This window comes from Miscanthus floridulus, unplaced genomic scaffold, assembly GCF_019320115.1.
Source record: "Miscanthus floridulus cultivar M001 unplaced genomic scaffold, ASM1932011v1 os_2353, whole genome shotgun sequence".
NCBI classification, from domain to species: domain Eukaryota; kingdom Viridiplantae; phylum Streptophyta; class Magnoliopsida; order Poales; family Poaceae; genus Miscanthus; species Miscanthus floridulus.
This window is the reverse complement of record NW_027098253.1, coordinates 1-19,620: the sequence shown is the minus strand read 5'-3', so window position 1 is coordinate 19,620 and position 19,620 is coordinate 1. Positions and strand designations below refer to the sequence as shown.

General features: G+C 43.0%; 2 pseudogenes; one reads left to right on the top strand and one right to left on the bottom strand.

Annotated features, from left to right (window-relative positions):
* Nucleotides 1-8,307: 8,307 nt before the first annotated feature.
* LOC136534850 (probable serine/threonine-protein kinase At1g54610) lies at nucleotides 8,308-14,406 on the top strand (annotated as a pseudogene).
* A 99-nt stretch (nucleotides 14,407-14,505) lies between these two features.
* LOC136534849 (uncharacterized) lies at nucleotides 14,506-19,119 on the bottom strand (annotated as a pseudogene).
* Nucleotides 19,120-19,620: the final 501 nt, after the last annotated feature.

Sequence of the window (19,620 nt, the reverse complement as noted above, 5' to 3'; positions counted from 1 at the left end):
CCCATATAAAATTGAAATCAAATCTAAAAATTATGATTCAAATTTTGTTAGGCTCCTTTCAACTAGAAATGATAAAACACATGCTACACTTTGAATGTTCACTGTATATTTTATTTTGTGGAACATTTAGTGTATTTAATTGTTGTGCTCAATAAATCCAGTAAAATTTACTCTAAGTTATATCAATGTGACATTAAAGTAAAAGTTTCACCGCCAACAAAGTTTCTGTTAGGGAGTTAAAAGTGATTTAGTGTTTATATGCCATGACATTTTTATAGGTTGTGTATGAGCTCCAAAAATAATGAAATTTTGTATAGTAGGTTGATGTAGTACATGATTTATTGCATCATCTCTGATGTCCCGTAATAAAGCATGCATGATGCAAAATCAGAGACCCGGCCCCATGGGGAATTATAAAGTAGTTATGGTCAACTTCAATCTGATGTACTTTTAAGTTCAACCTATCCCATCAGAGGTGGACCTGATCCACACACTAAAAAATGTTGTGAGAGGAATCCATGTCATCCATGATAGTCTACTGCGCCTGAATACTCCTGCTAGATCTTTTAGACCTTGTTTGCTTGATCGTTTCTGATGTTGTTTTGTTGTGACTGGTTGATACGATCAAGTGAACGGGGTGTCAGTCTTAGCTGTTGAGCACTGTAACTACTCCATGATGCAATCCTACTCGTAGGCCTTTGATTGATTTTGTCTTGCTGTGCATGTCAACGTGTGCACGCGTCGGCAAATCATCTGGTTAAGACGCAGACAAAAAAAATATATTTAATCTTTGCATGGAAGCAATATTAGGAGTTTAATTTAGAGGACTGTTGGTCCAAACTGAAAGGTTGGGCTGATGAACATACCATGATGGATGATTTCTGCTCCAGCGCTGCAAATACAAACACTAAAAATTAGCAAGAGGCAGTTCGATTGCTTTCAATTTGGACTATGTAAACCAACGACCAACATAAATAGCAGAGGAGAAAATATACTAATTTAGACTGTCTTAGATTTATGAAGCTAGGTAAAAAGGCACGGGAATTACAGTGTAGCAAAGGAATGGCATACTAAGCAATAGCTAAAATAAACCCCATCAAGTTTGCATTAGTTTAAAAAAAAGCAAGCGTGAATGTGAAGCCGATAAAAGAAGGCAAGATTGAGAATCAATAGAACCATGAAAGATGTACCTCATTAGGTGTGGTGTACAAGACATCTTAGATGTCCAAATTTGTTAAAAAAACTAAAATGATAGATGTGTCGATTAGCTGACCTCTATCTAATGGTATATACATCAACCTAAAAGTTATCCTGCTACGATCAACAATAGCATGGAGACATCTTCTGGTTATTTAGTTTCCAACTATTAAAATGATATTGTCACCTTCGAAAAATGTTACTATATGTAGGCAAACAAACGACCCTTGCTTATAAAGAGGCTAGACAGGGTATCCCTTTTTTAAGCTTTGAAGAAGCTGGACTGTATGTTGTAGGTCAATTCATTTACAAAGGACGTGAAAGGCTATATAAGTAAGGCTTACCTAGTAGTTCTGTTGATGGATATAACTCTAAATTAGGGAATAGCTGTCTGTTTTTGCTTGAGGGGTTGTGCAGGTGTGGTTCACTGGGCGCTCCAAAAAGCTCAGCGACAACTCTTTGTACTATGTACTTTGTGTGGAGCGGCGCAAGAGTATGGAGTTATGTATAAGCCCGAGCAATTGCGTAGTGCTTACCTATTTTGGGACTTGGGAAGGCCTACGGTTATTGCCTTTTGGCTGGAGCTTGGAGACACTGGATTTGGACCTGTTTGTGGTATGGAGATGGTGGTATACGAAAGGTACTAACACATGAATATGTATAACAGGATTTTTCCAAATATTATATCCCTGATTAGACAGTGTAAATAGGAAAAGGACAGTACATTTTAATTAGACAGTGTAAATAGACAGTGAAAGGCAAATACATCTCCATGATTAATGGAAAAAATGGCCGGCATAACTAACAACTCAGTTAATTTTAGAACGAACGCTTTAAATATAGTTTGGGAGATCGCATGACTATATATAGCTGTTGTACGTACCTGGTGGCAAGAACGTAAACCACAGTAGCATAGATGATAAAATTGAATAAATGTAAATTGATTCGGGAAGAGGCAACCTGCCCAGTAAATATGAAGCCAAAAACCAACACATTAGGAGATTGGAGTTAACTGAAGACAAGAAGCATTCCAAAATTATCACATGAAGAACAGAATACCTGCACAGCGCCTTGAGCTGTTCAGTCCAAATTTGAATGTGACATAATCCATGGTAATAGACAAAAAATTGAAAACCCAAAATATCTCATAAATCCAGACTATAGACACTCCAAATCTTAAATCGAGGCCACTCCAAATTTCAAACCGAGGCATAAAAAACACTTGTAACTATAATCATCAACACTACAATACAGCAAGCGCTTTTATATTATGTAAATATGACATGTCAATAGGCAGCAACAAACCAACTAATACTTGGTCAAGTGAACATGTGCAGGTGGAAAGGTAAGAGGTCACATAGCTTGGAAGAGAAAACTTCAAAATTTTGGCAGGGAAATAGGCAGCAACAAATCAGCTAATACTTGGTCAAGTGAACATGTGGAGGTGGGAAGGTAGCAGCTCACATAGCTTGCAAGGAAAAACTTTAAGATTTTGGCAGGGAGAACCTATAAATTTGAAAGTATCTGTAGCAGAAAATAATTATATAAATTTAAAAGTCTAATGTATTATTTGGTTGTAGAGGTTTAATATAGCTTTAATCCAGTTATGTGAGGTTGAGATGCAGACATATTAAATAACAGTAGAATGTATGAAATATTTTTGGCACAAAAATCAGCAAGACAGACCATTCAATACCACAGGAGCAGTTCAAGAGTATGCAAATAAGGTCGAGGAGGGTGCGTGTAGGGTCTGCTGGAGCACATCCAGGAAACTGCATCTGCATAGAAGCTGCCGCGAACATGAAATTACCTAATGCAAGAAAATAAGCCTGTAAATAAGACAACACAAAGAGAAGGCATGTATGTTATAGATTCAGCACATAGACAAAAAATTGAGGTACCGAGCTGCAGCAACAGGCCCAAATTCCATTTTGTTAAACACGACATCATTTTAGGTGTGCAAATACAAACTAACCCATTCAGGTTTCGCACATATAAACCTTACTGTTTTTATGTGTGCATGGATAAATATAAATTAAGCCATATCTATTTTTTAAATACAACCTTAGAGATATTTCATGAAGCAATTTGTAGCTCATTCATGTCATTTATACTAATTTAATTTTTTAGTTGGAAACAAACTGAAGATGTGCATGGAGCAAATTGCAAAATGACCCAAAGAAAAAGCTAAAGATAATTTTTTACGGTGTTAGAACGAAATCATCACAACTTTACCCCCACTGCGTGAAGTGGCCTCTGTGGCAAGAAATCCGGTGTACTCCTCCGAAATGGCAAAGAGCAGATGGTTTGCAATGATGTCCTCACGAGGAACAGCAAGCTCAAATGCTACAGGCTAGGAACAAGGCAGACATGAGAGCGATGATTGTGAACCACTAAATGATACCCCATTATATGCATACAGTAATACATATACTAATTTAACTTTGTAGCAGAAACAAACTGAAGATGACGTGATCGCCGCTGTTGATCTGGCTTGTCTAGACTTCTCAAGACTTTTGCACTGAACTTGCAGATTAGGTGCCAGCTGCATCTTTGAACCTGAGTGATTGTTCCAACACACTGGATGTAGTAGAACATCCGAAAAAATAGAACAACACAGAATACAAAAACAACTATTAGACGATTTCAGAGGAAATTGTCAGCCGGCAACTGATTCCTTCACAGCTTCTACCTACGGCCAAACCTAGATTTAATTGAGCGATGCACTTGCCAGCAGAAGTGTGGTGGGGTTAGCTGGGTACCTTGCGTCCCATAAATCGACGAGGAGACAAGAGATCCGCCAGATCCAGACTCGGAGCTGAGACGCCACCGTGGCCGTCGGCAACGAAGATGGCACGCGCAGCCGGAGCCGTGGAGCACAGGTAGGTAGGGTTTCGTGGAAGAGGGGCAAGAAGACGTCGTTTGGTGGCTGCGTCACCGGGGGCCGCTCATGACTCCGGGCTGGCCGTGCTGGGTGCTCTCGCGGGGAACGACCGGATTCGGCCATGGAGGCCCTGGATCGACCCAGCAAAGAAGGCAACAAACACAGACCGCACAGATCGACGCTGGGCACCGGCGAGGGAAAGAGAGGAGGAGCAAGGAGAGAGGCCACCTTCACCTGCGTCTGCTCACGCCGGAGCCACTGCGTGCTGGGTGCGCTATTGGGGCCCACCCGCCGCACCGCACAGCTGTGCCGACGGGAGCACTCGGCCCGCTCTGCCGCACCGCCGTGCGTGGGGGCCGCACCCGCGGCGCGACGCTGGTTGGCGGCCTCGCCTGGCCGCTGCGCGTCCGTGCTAGGGGGCCGCCGGGCCATGGGCTCGCCTGGCCGCCGGGCTGGGGGCCTGCCCTAGCCGCCGTTGTGAGAGATGAGGGAGAGGGAAGAGTCGCGGATGCGGACGCGGACGCGAGAGGGAGCGGTGAAAGGATCGGGAAGGCAGAATCAGAAGACAGCGTATATATCTGATGGGCCAGCTTCGGAGCAGAAGCTGCACAACACCAAGAGAAGGGAAGGGAAAGCTGTGGAAGCGAAGCCAGAGCGGCAGAAGCCGCTCCCGACCGAATCTGCTCTAGACAACCATGGCCACACGATCGAAGATCCAACGGCTGTAAACGATGGAGTGGCGTGGATAGCCTAAGATGCGGTCAAAGGAAACTGAAGCGGCTACAATCAATCTAGACCGCACGATGGGAGATCGGACGGACGAAAAAAAACAGGGCGACGTGGACCATCTGGTTGCTGGCCAAAGCTTTCTGCTTTGATAATAAGAAATTCCCAGGGAAAAAAAGGAAGAAGAGTCAACCTTAGGTTCAAGGTTGCCAAGGAAGCTGGGGCAGAGTGTCGGAGCCTCATACAGCCTGTTCGCTTCCTCGTATACGATCGTGGATTATAAGGTAGAACAATATTTTTCTCTCACATCAAACTAGTCAACAGTAAATAATCCATGATCGTTTATGACGAAACGAACCAGGCTGGTAGTCAGTGGTAGGAGCAGCATACTAGCACGTGCCACGTTTGTGAGTGCGAGTGTGCGTGGGAGTCATTCACTGTGCTAATAGTTCACAGTTCACACCTTGCCAAGATTGGCTGAAGGCACCACAGAATATACCCAGGGAGAAAGGGGTAGAGAAGAGGACGAAGAACAGCAGTATCATTCACTCATTCATACTCCGTGGGAGGAAAATTTAATACTGCTGATAATACCAGTGAATCCATCTTCAATCATGCACAGACGCACAGGATGACACGGCACAATATTGATCCCCTCACCAGTTTTTTTTTGGTATCAAAACCGAACTTTGTAATTGGAACTGTTACAAACTTTGTAACTAAGGAATTTCTAGAGGATCTGGAATTTTACATAAAAAATTATATGAAGTCATTTCCTCCGGTCTTATTCTGTAGCACTACTTCAGCGGTACTTTTCAACGAACGAACAATGTTTTTCTCTCATAATATTTTAGCATAAGCCAAATTTCAGCGAAACAAACAGGGGAGATTTTACGGAATTACTATAGGATGGTTTGGAGGAATTCTGCAAAAGGTTGAACCTCGAAGAAAGTTTCCTTTGGATTTGTTTGGCACCGCTAGCGGCTTTGGCTCCATGCACATGTGCACTGTAGCTGTGTACCATGAAGCAAAACGGCTCCGGCTCAGACAAAATATAATTGGTAAAGTGGAGAAGCTAGAGGAGCCAATGTTCTGGGTTTCGACGGCTCCACTACAGTATTGAAACCGGCCAGAGCCCCTCCAAATAGGGCCTGTGTATCACCTTCTCTTGAAATCATATTCTTTTACCGCACTCCAATATCTAAACATTCCATCTTACGGTTTTTTATATTGTCTGAATCCATAGGATTTAAAGTAAACATTGCTTCTGCCAAAAAAAAAGAAGAAAAAATCACCGACACATGCATCTAGGCCGGGCCAGGGCCTGAGGGCCGCCGTGTTCCTCTACCTCCTGTGCAAATGCAGTGCATGTGCAACGCAACGGTTTGCAGGAGTAAACTCCGAGAGGTGGATTGTTTCAAAGAAAAAACTCCGAGAGGTGGGCAGGTGGCGCCGTACGGGTATGGGCGAGGCCAGGGCGAGGAGCAGCAAGCAGCAGCCGGCGACGAATGGGTCCGTGCTCCAATGGCCGAGCACCCCAAGCTGCCAGTGTGCAGTGCAGACATGTCCGTCTCTTCCAAGGCATCTCCCTGCCATCCCCTCTCCTCCTCGGGATTCACCCATGACAAAGTTTCAGAGAAGATGGATGGATGACTGAAAGAAAGAGAGACATCATGTGGTGAGCTGGTGACCTTCCGCTGCTCGTCGTTTTCTCTTGGATCTTTCTGGCAAATAGTACACTCACAGGGCGCCAGTATTCGGGACTTTTTAAATCCAGAGCTAAAATTTAGGATGTCATATTGGATATCACATTGATGTGTCACGTGAGAGTATTTGGATAGTAATTATAAAATAAATTATAGAAGTCCTCGGTATACTGCGAGACGAATTTATCAAGCTTAATTAGACTATCATTAGCACAGGTTACTGTAGCTTGATGTAGCACCGCGTTGTCAAATCATGGACCAATTAGGGTTAAAAAATCGTCTCGCAAATTAGTCGTAATTTGCGCAATTAGTTAATTTTTTAATTTATATTTAGTACTCTATGCATGTGTCTAAACATTCGATGGGATAGGGACTAAACTTTAGGGGAGGAACTAAACAAGGCCTAACATGAATTTTTGTTGTTGTTGTTGGGTTAATTCGCATCCTCTTTCATTGTCGTCAATAAACAATATTGTCTCGAGAGCAACTGTTGCGTGTCAAAGGGAGATTAGCATTGCTTTCAGGTTTTCATCCAGCTCTCCTCCATGATTCACCAAGAAATGATGACAGCAGAGTAGCACACACAACAACATAAGGAACACGGTGAAATTCTTTCTTTTACGTGGAAAAGGGTTTTGATCCCAATTTTCTGTTGAAAAGAGGGCATGTGATTGAAAGCACATAATACATAGCATAACCCTGCTTGTGATTGCCCTTTTGTTTGTTCCCTTTTGCAGTTTTATAATCCATCCCATGCATGCATAATGCATTATAGGCACCCTGTCTCCCTGTCTCCTTCCCCATGAGACAAAACCCCCAAGGGCCCTCCAATGCCTGGTGCCTGCCCCTCATCTTTTATTCTTTCTCATGGCTGTGGTCACATCCCCTAGGGAAATACTCCTATAAAGAAAACATCTCTCAAGAACCAACATGCATATATAGAAAGAAAGAAAAAAAAAGCGTGCACAAAAGCTACCAAAACAAATAATCACTTCCTCTGGATAAGCAAAACATCATACGAAAAAATAGCACTGTTCCCCTAGATGCTCAATTAGCATACAAGCTCTTTTTTTCCCTCAACTTTGAATTTGTTTACCATCATTCATTTATATATACTCCCTCAAGTCTCGAATACTCAAGCAAAAAGACAAACTTGACAGTCGGAGCTTCATAATTACTGAATGAGGGGATATATAATACTTGACAGTCTCAAGATTGTAAATAATGCCTCTTGGCTACTAACAATGTAATTCCCTAATTTGCTAAGACATCATGGCCACAAAAGCAATATATTTGCAGGTGGGGATCCTCTCTCCCCCTAGCATCTTACAAAAAAAGTACTATTAAGTAGGATTATGCTTCGGTGTGTGAGTAATAGAATAGTAAGAATAAATACATTTACACTTCTCTTTTAGTTATTCAGACAGTATATAATATTATCATTGTTTGACTATAAAAAAATATAAATCTTATATAAGTTATTTTTTAATTATACTAGTTAGCTGTTTAAGATTATTGTTTGAAAATTCAGCCACCTAGAAAATAGCCAAGTCCCATAAATTAATTTTCAGTTTCTGCTCCCTGCTACTAGTAAATTACCCTCCTGTCCTTGCTGAATTTGTGCATTGGGAGTAGGCACATCGAAGAGGAAGAGGACAGCATGTGGTGCAGACCCGTCAGAGTCAAAGCGTTCCGTCCCGTCCCGTTGCATTCCACTGGCCACCAGCTCCGTGCCCGTGCCGTTCCTCACTCGCCCAAGCTTTACTTTACTCGCCCCCACCATCACCACCTCCAACCCCGCCTTCCGCTTCCCACCCGCCTGCCTCCCCGCGCCGCCGCCTCCGGATCGCGGCCGGACCTCCCTCCTGCGCCGAAGCTTCGCGCGCCAGTCCCGGCCCATGCCCGGCCGCCGGTGACCAGCGCCCTCACGGCCGGCCATGGGCTGTGTGCACGGCCGCCCCCACCACCTCCAGCCCCGCGCCCGTCGCCACCTCCTCCCGCCGCCGGGACCATCCCGCGGTCACCCAGACGCAGCAGGAAGGGGTCGATTCCTCCGACGCTGCCGCCGCGGTGCCGCCGGCGGACGCCGCGGCGCCGGACCAGCAGGCGGCCGAGAAGCCCGAGAAGGTCAAGCGGGAGCGGCGGTCGCGGTCGTCACGCTCGGCGGCGGCGCACGCCGAGGTGCGCCTGGGAGGGAGCTTCGCCAACAAGGCGCGCGGCGAGCAGGTCGCCGCCGGCTGGCCCGCCTGGCTCTCCGCCGTCGCCGGCGAGGCCATCGATGGCTGGACCCCTCGCCGCGCCGACTCCTTCGAGAAGATCGACAAGGTGCGCCCTTTCCTCCGCCTCCCTACCTCCGTGGTCCGTGCAGCGCGAACGCCGAGGTGAAAAAATTGCATTTTTTTTTCTCCCCCTCACCCTCTCCCTCTCTTCCTGTCTCTCACAGATCGGCCAGGGCACGTACAGCAATGTGTACAAGGCGCGGGACTCGCTGAGCGGCAAGATCGTGGCGCTCAAGAAGGTGCGCTTCGACAACCTGGAGCCCGAGAGCGTGCGGTTCATGGCGCGCGAGATCCTCATCCTGCGCCGCCTCGACCACCCCAATGTCATCAAGCTCGACGGGCTCGTCACCTCCCGCATGTCCTGCAGCCTCTACCTCGTCTTCGACTACATGGTCCACGACCTCGCCGGCCTCGCCGCCAGCCCCGACATCAAGTTCACGCTGCCCCAGGTCGAGATCCCATTCCGCTGACAGCCTGACACAGCATCGCGCTCAATTATGTGAAATGCGACTGAGATTGAGGTGTTTATATGGGGGCAGGTCAAGTGCTATGTGCATCAGCTGTTGTCAGGGCTCGAGCACTGCCACAACCGGGGAGTGCTACATCGCGACATCAAGGGGTCAAATCTGCTTTTGGACAACAACGGTGTGCTGAAGATTGGTGATTTCGGTCTGGCGTCCTTCTTCGACCCCAACCATAAACAGCCAATGACAAGTCGGGTGGTGACACTCTGGTACCGCCCACCAGAGTTGCTGCTTGGTGCCACCGATTATGGAGTTGGTGTCGACTTGTGGAGTGCAGGGTGTATACTAGCTGAATTGCTGGCTGGAAAGCCTATTATGCCTGGACGAACTGAGGTTAGCTACAGAATGCTTGACTGTTGCATTATATATTGTCCCTGAAATACCATCTGGCTGTCAGCACTCGCCATTTAAGGATTCTGTTTACCAAGGCTGTGAAATTTTTGTTACCAAGGGAATCGTAGTGTATTTTATTTAGTAGTGATCCTGCTGCAGTACTGCACTACTTCTCATGGGGAGGCAAACCTTCAAATTTTCAATTTCTTACCGAAGCTATATTGGTTTTGTTATCTTGTTAGATAATTGAGCAATAGCTTAACCTATTCAAACTCTGGGTGTCATACAAAATGTCCTTGATGAAAATCATATTTCATATTTTTGAGCAAAATCATATAAAAAATGACCTTTGTGTGATGATTAAAACGGACATGTTTTCATCAGGGTTGATAGTTTTACTACAAATGTACTTTTTTGCAATGCAGACCTATACCTGATTCATGGGAATAAAGAACATATCAATCATCTGAAAATCTTTATCTGCTTAGTGTCTCTTGCCACCTTTGTTACATGGTAGACCCTGAATCACATGCCTTTCTTCAGAGCTCTGATGCTGAATTATTGTTCACACCAGACAATTCAATGAAATAATTTGGAAATGCAACTGTTTTTTTTTTTAATTTCAGACAGTTCAGTGATGGTCATTTGTTCAGTCACAATTTTTATTTTGATCCATTGCTTTCCATGATATTTCCCTTTTTTGATTGGTGTCTTTCTTTCAGGTGGAACAGCTGCATAAAATTTTTAAGCTATGTGGCTCTCCGACGGAAGAATATTGGAAAAAATCAAAGTTGCCTCATGCAACTATATTTAAGCCTCAACAGCCATACAAAAGACGAATAGCGGATACATTCAAAGATTTCCCTCAAACAGCAATTCGACTGATCGAGACACTACTTGCAATTGATCCAGCTGATCGTTTAACAGCAAGTTCTGCATTAAACAGTGATGTAAGTTGTCTGAGTTGTTATCATTCTGTTCTTATTTTCTTTACAACAACAACAACAACAACAACAAAGCCTTTAAGTCCCAAACAAGTTGGGGTAGGCTAGAGTTGAAACCCAACAGAAGCAATCAAGGTTCAGGCATGTGAATAGCTGTCTTCCAAGCACTCCTATCTAAGGCTAAGTCTTTAGGTATATTCCATCCTTTCAAGTCTCCTTTTATTGCCTCTACCCAAGTCAACTTCGGTCTTCCTCTGCCTCTCTTCACGTTACTATCCTGACTTAGGATTCCACTATGCACCGGTGCATCTGGAGGTCTCCGTTGCACATGTCCAAACCATCTCAACCGGTGTTGGACAAGCTTTTCTTCAATTGGTGCTACCCCTAATCTCTCACGTATATCATCGTTCCGAACTCGATCCCTTCTTGTATGACCGCAAATCCAACGCAACATACGCATTTCCGCGACACTTAGCTGTTGAATATGTCGTCTTTTCGTAGGCCAACATTCTGCACCATACAACATAGCAGGTCTAATCGCCGTCCTATAAAACTTGCCTTTTAGCTTCTGTGGTACCCTTTTGTCACATAGGACACCAGACGCTTGCCGCCACTTCATCCACCCTGCTTTGATTCTATGGCTAACATCTTCATTAATATCCCCGTCCCTCTGTAGCATTGATCCTAAATATCGAAAGGTATCCTTCCTAGGCACTACTTGACCTTCCAAACTAACATCTTCCTCCTCCAGAGTAGTAGTGCCGAAGTCACATCTCATATACTCAGTTTTAGTTCTACTAAGTCTAAAACCTTTGGACTCCAAGGTCTCCCGCCATAACTCCAGTTTCTGATTCACTCCTATCCGGCTTTCATCAACTAGCACTACATCGTCCGCGAAAAGCATACACCAAGGGATGTCCCCTTGTATGTCCCTTGTGACCTCATCCATTACTAAAGCAAACAAATAAGGGCTCAAAGCTGACCCTTGATGTAGTCCTATCTTAATCGGGAAGTCATCCGTGTCTCCATCGCTTGTTCGAACTCTAGTCACAACATTGCTGTACATGTCCTTAATGAGCCCGACGTACTTCGTTGGGACTTTATGTTTGTCCAAAGCCCACCACATAACATTCCTTGGTATTTTATCATAAGCCTTCTCCAAGTCAATAAAAACCATATGTAGGTCCTTCTTCTTCCCCCTATACCGCTCCATAACTTGTCTTATTAAGAAAATGGCTTCCATGATTGACCTTCCGGGCATGAAACCAAATTGGTTCATAGAGACCCGCGTTATTGCTCTTAAGCGATGCTCGATAACTCTCTCCCATAGCTTCATAGTATGGCTCATCAACTTAATTCCCCGGTAATTTGTACAACTTTGAATATCCCCTTTATTCTTGTAGATCGGTACCAATATACTTCTCCTCCACTCATCAGGCATCTTGTTCGATCGAAAAATATGGTTGAACAGCTTGGTTAACCATACTACAGCTATGTCCTCGAGGCATCTCCACACCTCGATATGGCGCGTCGCTAAGAGGGTTCCCAAAGAAAACACCGACTTTGCTTTATGGATTAATTACCTTCCCTGATGTCATTAACGACAGCATACTAGTTCACCAGGAATCTTAGAACCCAAAGGTTGACACTAATAACCACTTCGGTCTCTCAAACCGATTTTCAGAAGAGATTAGATAGAAGTTAGTTACCAGGTCAATGCTCTATGTTAGTCCTTGAAAAAAAATCCCAGATTTTCATAGGGTTATCGGTAGTTCAATTTTTACTGGACATAGAAGCATATGACTTGTTGACCACTTTGGTTTTCAAATTGAATTTTGGAAGAGAGATTATAGATAACGTTAACAGGTCATTACTCTATGATAGTCCTTGAAAAAAGGTGTTCATTGTTTCCAGATTTCTAGGGGGCAACAATACTTCATTTTTTACGGGACATGGAAGTATAATGACTTGTAGCCATAACAACTTAAAATTGTTACCTATGTATTGATCAAGATATTTCTATTTAGTTAAACCGCCTTGATCCTTAAAATTTAGTTAAGACTTACGAAGGCCCCTTGGTACCTAAATCCAAATGTTATTCCTTTTAAATACAATATTACTAGTCTTGTTTGAATTTATGTCAGTAATTTATATATTGTGCTATACGTTGGTACTGTGAACAATTCTTTTCAAAAGCAAGACCCTTATTTTCACTACACATGCAGTTCTTTGCAACAGAGCCTTATGCGTGTGAACCATCAAGTCTGCCCCAATACCCGCCAAGCAAAGAGATGGATGCGAAACGAAGAGACGAAGAAGCTAGACGGTTTGTTGCCCTAACACTCACAAATTTCTATCTATGTTTTGCATTTGTTGTTCTGAACATCTATGCAAAATAATGTGTAGTGATGTGAAATCTGTAATTGATACTTTGCCTACATCCGCATCTTCCATGGGTGACAAAACTTGGGGCAACTGTGCTCATGCTATTGACCGGAAGACAAAACATGACAAAAATGTGTTCAGCTTACGAAAATTTTATTTCTTGTCTCAAAAGTAACTTTGGTCCACTGCTAGGACATGTACTGATCTAGGAGTATACTAAAGTGGGAGACTTGGCTGTCGTGCCAAGATTCCAGGATTTCTGGGAACTTGTTGAGAATAATGCTTAGACATCATCATGGAATACTGGTTACACATCATGATGAGTCATGAAACAATTTGTCTCCCTTCTTTTCTGTTGTATATTGTCCTTGTTAGATGCAATTGTCTTACTAATTTATCTTAACATTCTGGTTGCTCTTTGGCTGACTGGCTTATTTATTGGATGGACAACAGCTTAAGGGCTGCTGGTGGTAGAGCTAATGGAGATGGAACAAGGAAGACAAGGACCAGGGATCGGCCTAGGGCTGTTCCAGCTCCCGAGGCAAACGCCGAACTGCAAGCAAATATTGATGTATGTTAATTCCTTATTTATTTGAGTTACTTAGCAGTTCATTGGCATGAATTTGCATATACTGCGTTGCATAGCATCTGGAAGGGGGGCAAATTTAGTCTCTTGGCTGACACAAATCTTTTTTTTTTCATCTACAGAAAAGAAGGTTAATAACTCATGCAAATGCGAAGAGCAAGAGTGAAAAGTTCCCTCCGCCGCACCAGGATGGTGCGCTTGGATTTCCCTTGGGCTGTTCGAATCACATGGAACCTTCATTTGAGCCCCCGGACCCTTCTTCCTTCAGCACTGTATTTCCTTTCGATAAAAGCGCAGTGCCTACCTGGTCCGGACCATTGGCGGACTCTGCAGCTGGCAACCAGAAGCGGAAACACAAGTCTGGCCGCTCCTCAAAACAACCAGCAACTTCCCGTGCTAGATGATACATCATGTCATGCTTAGTGCAAATCAAGTCTTCAATACCCCCAAAAAAGGAAAATACTTCGCAGTGGTTCCAACAAACTGGGATATCTGATTCGGAATCAAGAGCTACAACAATTAATTGTTTTTTTCTCGGATCCATTCATGTACGGATTTTTTTTCCGAACATCGGTCAATGTATAGGCTGGAGAGGGAGCTGGATTAGTCAATTATGTACATTAGGTTCTCTTTTCCATTCTTACAAGCAGCAACATGTCATGTTAGGTTAATTAATTTGAGTGAGGAATGGAACTGTTAGGTCAACTTAGCAAGTCATCACTCTACATAGATTACTTCCAATCAATTGAATATTTTTTACCTGCTATTTTGTCAGTAAGTTACATCATCAGTTTTCCTTTGTTTCATCTACAAGATCTTCAAACAGAATCAAAAGCGTCGCAAAATTCAAATGCTTTCTGCTGTTATGTTCTACAGCCCAGATCTGACATTTGTCAAGTTCTATGCCAGAAATGTTGTAATCTGTGTGCTACAAGCGCGGCCTAATGCGTGGCCGAAGGTTGTATGTATCTCCTTTGAGTCTTCTGATATGGTGATGGAAAAATTTCGCAGCTTTCTTGTAGCAAGACGCCGTTTTGGGGGCGAATTCCTTGGGGCCGCACGAAGTCCAGGTCGATCCTGCTGTCCACTTCGTCCTGCAGCTCGTGGACCAGGGAGTAGCTGCCAAGGCTTCCGTCACCCTCTGAGCTGTATGGATCACACCACACGCCATGTCTCCTGGACCAGGGAAGCTCGGTCAGATCTGTACCGGTATGACAGTTACACAGTGCTTAGTTGCAAAGCACACATGAAATGAAAAGGTTAGGACAATTTGGTCAATTTGTGTACTAGTCATTTGGTCACGTAAGAATTACATTCAGGCCCCCTTTGGAACAAAGAAAAAACGGAGGAATTAGAGGATTGGAATACTATAGGAAAATTTCCTATGAGCCCTTTTGAAACAAAGGATTTGGTTCCTAGGAATTCTATGAAATTCCTATGAAATGTCTTGTTTAATAGGAATTTCCTTTGTGTCACTCTCTCATCGAATTCTTGTGTTTTTCTTGCACTCCACCCAAACATCTTATGTTTTCTCAATATATAGGATTCAAAATGTCAGGGCATTCTATTCCAAGTTTTTTCTATTCTTGTGTTTCTAAATCCTGCGTTCTAAAGAGGCCGAAATTTTGACTCGTCGGGAAGTGAGAATTATATATTTTTTTAGAACGCGGAGTAATAACTATCTATTATCCCTATTAGTCGGTCTTTTTGGATCCCACCAATTAAATAATTTTATCTGAATTAATTATTGTAATCGTAATAGGATCCAAACAGACTCTTACAATGGGCGGGTAGAGTTTTTTGTTAAGAGAACTGTTGGGCCGGGCGTTCGTTCATTGACAGTTGGTCGTGTAGTTAATTGGGTGGCTGCCTCGATGGCTCGATCGTGGGCCAAAGCAGTTGGGAACGTACGGCTGCCACGCGCGTTCCCGGCAAGGAAGGAGACGGAGCGACAACGGTCCTAGTCCTAGCTTCTGCTTCGTCGTCGGTTGAGGCCACCGGGGACCGGGGTGCTATGCCGGCGGCAGCGGGCAGGCCCACCTGCCACTGACTCAAGTGCTGGAGGAAACCAACTACAGAGGAGACTCATGTGTCGGGTCGGGCGGATGCGTTCTCACCGCCCTAGAGGCTGGAAGGCTGGAGAGACGCCGCCGGTTCGCCAAAGGCGGCATTCACGCGTCGCCGGCAGGCATGGCTATCAGGCCATGGTTTGCCAGCTCGTCGCCCCTGCCTGCGCTTCTCTTCTAGCATGCAGGTCACAACTCACAACTCATGTCTGAGTGGCCAACGGCTGGCCGCAATGCCCGGCAGGCCTGCATGCTCGTCAGGCAACGCGCAACCGTAGCACTGCACTGCACAGGTGTTGGTTTGGTTCTACTACTACTGACAACTGCACTTTTGTGGCCTTATTTAGTACCTCCCCTAAAAGTTTACACCCTATTCCATTAAATGTTTAGATGAAATATTAAATATAGACTTAAAAATAATTAATTGAACAGAGACGGATCTTTTAAACCTAATTAGGCTTAGACTATGATTTGACAATGTGGCGCTACAGTAATACATATGTTAATAACAAATTAATTAGGCTTAATAAATTCATCTCACGGTTTACTGATAGATTCTGTAATTTATTTTTTTATTAATATCGGAACACCTCATGCGACACCCTTATGTGACACCCGATGTAACGTCCTAAAACCTTACACCCTGGATTTAAACAAAGCCTGAGTATCGTCACCTCAAGTATGTAGTGTTGTTAGTTTAAAAAAAAAGTACGTAGTGTTGTTGATTAGCACGTACAAATTCAAAGTAATCAGTGCGGTAACACCACAATGCCAGGGTACGACGGCATTTGCTTCTCAGAAACAAATAAAAATAAACATGTTATTCTATCTATCACAAATCCTCAACGGCCAACGCAAACAGAAACAGGGCACGCCAACTAGGACGCACGGGCATACAAGCGTGTATTATCCCCACTCCAGAAGCTGAGCGAGCGCTACAATTACACTTACATCAATCAAAACAAATGGGATCAAAATGGCCGGCCGCCCATCTGCGCTGTCTGTGCCTGCATCGCCGCTGTAACATCATCTGGCGAGACTCAAGTGTGTTCCAGTTGTAACATCATCCATTCATCTGGCGAGCCATGCGTCTTGTTTAGCTACGCCACTTGGAGCTGTGGGGGTGGCAAGCTTGTCCAGATCCACAGGGATGTCGAGGCCGGACTTTGTCAGGCAGTCAACCATCGTAGGGATGTCCTTGATCAAAGCTTCCTCCAACGCCTGATAGATGCAGAGATGTTTTGTTACTAGATAGATAGGTTCGTATATAACAGATAGGATAAACACGGAGTGCTCAGCAGTTTTGAAAAGCAGCAAGAGTTGCTCAACATAATAAATAATGAAAAAGGCACTCCCCAGTCAAATTTACCAAGACGTAGTGTCACAAGGAGAAAGTGTACTTCTGCCGGGCTGGGGAATACAAGACTAACCAAATGCCTGATTGTGGAGGAATCGAACCAAAGATGATCAAGTATCATCACCTTCCTATATTCTTTCTTCTGTCCTTTTTACCACCTCTGTAGGCCCATTCAGCAATAGTTTCTCGAGTCATCATCCTCTCACCAAATGGTTTCTTCTGATCAGGCAAATGCTTGCCGCCCAATCATAAATTTCTCATCAGGTGATCATCACGCCAATTCATCAAGGTTTATATGTAAAAATCATCCTCATATCAAAACTATTTTAGCTTAAGAAACTCTGTAGAATAGTGAATGTATTATTTAGACATTCAAAATGCCAAACAAAAAAAATAGCTTGAGTTCTGATATGCTGAGCAGCATGTCCAGCATAGAGCAGCAGGATATTCAGAGTACGGAAAAAATATCTCTTATCCAGAAAATATTTTGGAATATGCTGCCTGGCATGAAGCAAATCCCAGTATTTTTAGTAATACAGGTCTGATGGCAATAATAATATCCTGTGCCAAACCTTGTAAGGAGTTTAATCATGGGCAGCAGCAGCTTTCTCCTGGCTTCTTCCGATCAAGCAGAGACCCCTGCAATAAGACAAATAACAAGCCTGAGAACAGAAACCTGAAGCAGTGCACACAACTGAACAAATCACCAACAGTGCCTATGTAGCTATGTTTCACAAAAAGCCAAAAAGGCCAAAGTGCTAACTACAGACTACGGATCATGAATTAGTATGATATGCTACAGAACCACTTAATGTGCTATTGCAACTTAACATGGCACGTTGGAGAACAGATTTAGATTGGTTAGTTCAATTTGACACAAAATAAAACAAAAGGAAGAAATGCTGTAATTTATTGCTTCTTGTGTAATAATGTCCATTCCAGGTACAATTACCTTTGCACATGCAAAACCTGAAGCAAGAGTATAATGTTTGACAGACCTGCCTCTTAGACTATTAATGTTCCAAATAAACTGAGAATCCCCTGCAGAAGCATGGTTTAATACATTAACAACAATGTTATAGAGAAACTAAGATTTAACTACCAAACAAAAAAAAAACTACTATTTCATAAATAAAATTAACAACATCACAATCCCTCCTGGATTTCATCATGCAGGTAAGGTAAGTAGGTAACTGCCCCTGGTCCAAACCCATACAGCTTGAAACGAGCAATGAAAGATGTTCAGTTCATCCATAACTAATTTGGCTGCAGTTGCAATGGCAATGCACCTCCAATGCTGGCTTTAGGTTTAGGTCGGCTGTCATAATTTAGCTGAGATCAGTAAGAAGAATCAAACTGCTTACCAACTTTGGCAGCAAAGTCCATCCAAATGTCAAATGCAGCACGGTGTAGTTTGACACCTGCCTTAACAAATCTCTCCGCGTATTTTGAGAGTAAATCCCATCTATCAGCATTATAGCAGATGCTGCACAAGACAATATAAATCCATGAAATCAATAATTGAAAGGAGCATGAAATCTTGAAAGGAAAGAACGAGTCAAGAAAAAATAAAATACAAATCAACCGCAACAAATTCTCGAGGTTACCGTTTCTGCTAAATTCACATAATTGCTAATTAGACATATCACGGAAATGTTGACTTATTGAGTAAGATACCTAATTAGTAGTGTATCATAATAATATTTAGAGTCTTTATTTTGTTACACGGCTAATGTGAGTCCGAACTATATTGCGAAAAGATAGGACTAATATGATGCAATGAAACATTGAAATAAATTTTATAGAAGCTAGGTCATGGTGTACAGTAATATGAAAATTATAACAACTGAGAACAGACAATGACATACCTGAAGACTATATCAGCTGTGCCTGGTTGCAGCGGTAAGGAATTTCTCAATAGGACATGAATTACGTTTTCCATTAGTTTGGTGTCATTTTGCTCTTTAGCATGTTGCTGCAAAAGGAGAGAATCATAACCAAGTAACTAGGAAAAATGGATACCAGAAGACTTTTTCTCTTGAACAGAATACCAATAGATAATGAGTAGAACCAATCGTTGGTGTTATTCCATAGACATTATGCTTCCATAAAGCCTTCAACCCTGCATTCATCACATTCCTTAATCAAACTGAATTATTTTTGTCATGATTTGTTGTGTGTGTGTGTGTGGGGGGGGGGGGGGGGGGGGGGGGGTTTTTTTTTTTTTTTTTTGTTTTTTGTTTTTGTTTTTTTGTTTTTTTTTTTTTGTGTCCTTCCAGTATTTTATTGTAGAATACACAACTGAGAAGTGACACGACATCAAAGTTAATTCCTTTATGAACCAGAATAGATGTCATATATCCTTTAGCATTTCAACCTTATCTAATATAAAAATGAACTTGATAACCATGAAAATTATTAGAAAAAGCAATGTCTTCAATATCATATCATTAGCAGAAAAATAGATGCAGCATTCTTTTCATTAAGATGCAAGGCACAAGTTTCTCTCAGCAAATCCTAAATCTATACATAGAAAATCCATTAGAAACCAGATTCAGCAGAAATGGTTAAAAAATGGAAATATGCACTCAGCCTGTATCAGATTAAAAAAAAATCTCGTTGGTGTTTAAAAG